Here is a 1,587-nt window from a genome sequence, read left to right on the forward strand (position 1 = left end):
GTCCAGGGCTCTTGCAGTCTCTCTAGTGGGGATCTCTCCAGCTAAACTCAACAAGACAAACTATCACATGGCATGACCTATGACCTATGACATGCATGTGACAGGCCCATCCCTTCACAATCAATCAACCAAGTTTACATTGTTTACTATGCCCAACATTACTCTTAGATGTGTTGTTGGCTATACCCAATAATTAACGCACTCATTTAATTTGGCATGTTGCATCATGTGTAACAAAATACAAGGTACCCTGGTCAAAATATTCACAAATGCACCCATGCAAACACGTAAAAAATCATGAGTCATAACCCCTTGTTGTGATATGTCAAGCATGGATGTGTTCAACGGCCCATGATGCAGTAAATGACAGGTTTCAAATGTTCAATTTTAAGGATGCATTCGTAAAGAAATGTCGTACAGAGTGTTTCAATCTGAATCTAATTAAGGGCTGTAGGTCTATAGCGAACGATCTCATGGATTTGATCATTTTTCACTTTTTCTTTGAATGTTGAAGAGAAAAAACCCTTACAGTAGACATATAGGGTAGGCTCATGACTCATTTATATTTTATTATGAACTCATCTTCATTATATTGATATATTTTATATTAACTTTTCATATGATCTAACACACCAAGACTAGGTTTACACTATGATGCAGTTTGCTTTCTTTTACCTTTCGTAATCAAGCTGTAATGTGGCTATGGCGTCCTTCGTGGTTTAAGGGGGATCAGTTTTTCTCCATTCTGGGGCTATATATACCTCCACTGCTATAAATACCTGATCATGAGACAGACCAGCAACCAGGGTTACTCTGTACCTCTGGCACACTGAATGACACCCACTGACACACTTTCCCTGCTCCTGCATGTTGCTACTGATAGATACAAACAGATGCACCTTCAAGACGGAATTCATGCTTTTATAAAGATCATAGACTAGAGCAAGGAAATAAGAGATGCATTAAAGACTATTTGCATGAACATTCTTCCCTTAAGATTCACAATTTAACAGTTTACAGTTTTGAAAGTGGAAAGAATGCATGCAATACCTTCTAAGTGAATTCTCAGTGCATTATTTTAAATAAGACCATTTAATCACCACCCATACTTACATTAAAATGTTTAGTGTAATGAAAAGTGCCTGTCCATCATTGCTCACCGACAGCATCATCCAGGAAGTGTTATTACCATCATCTGTTTCTCTGTGATACTTCAGTTGCCTGAAGGTCACCAGGATTCTGCCTGTGGAGAGGATGGATGGGTTGCTGCCCTGCCCAGTCTGTGGCTGCTGGATTCCTGTCACTCACTATCACCCATCTCTCATCACTCACTATCACCCATCTCTCATCACTCACTACCACCCATCTCTCATCACTCACCAGACAACTCCACTGAAGTGATTCAATGTAATCCTCTCTGCCTCCTCTGAAGGAATGCTGTGAGAAAAGAGAACTGTGAGATCACTCTTGGCAACAACCACAATCTGGCTTATTGAACCTGATGACCTTACAGGAAGTTAGGCTAGGTGTGCTGGTACTGGTACTGCCTGTATATAGCTCCATTCTTGTGTATTTTATTTTATTCCT

The sequence above is a fragment of the Coregonus lavaretus genome (genome assembly GCF_964263955.1).
Source record: "Coregonus lavaretus genome assembly, chromosome: 12".
Taxonomy (NCBI): Eukaryota; Metazoa; Chordata; class Actinopteri; order Salmoniformes; family Salmonidae; genus Coregonus; species Coregonus lavaretus.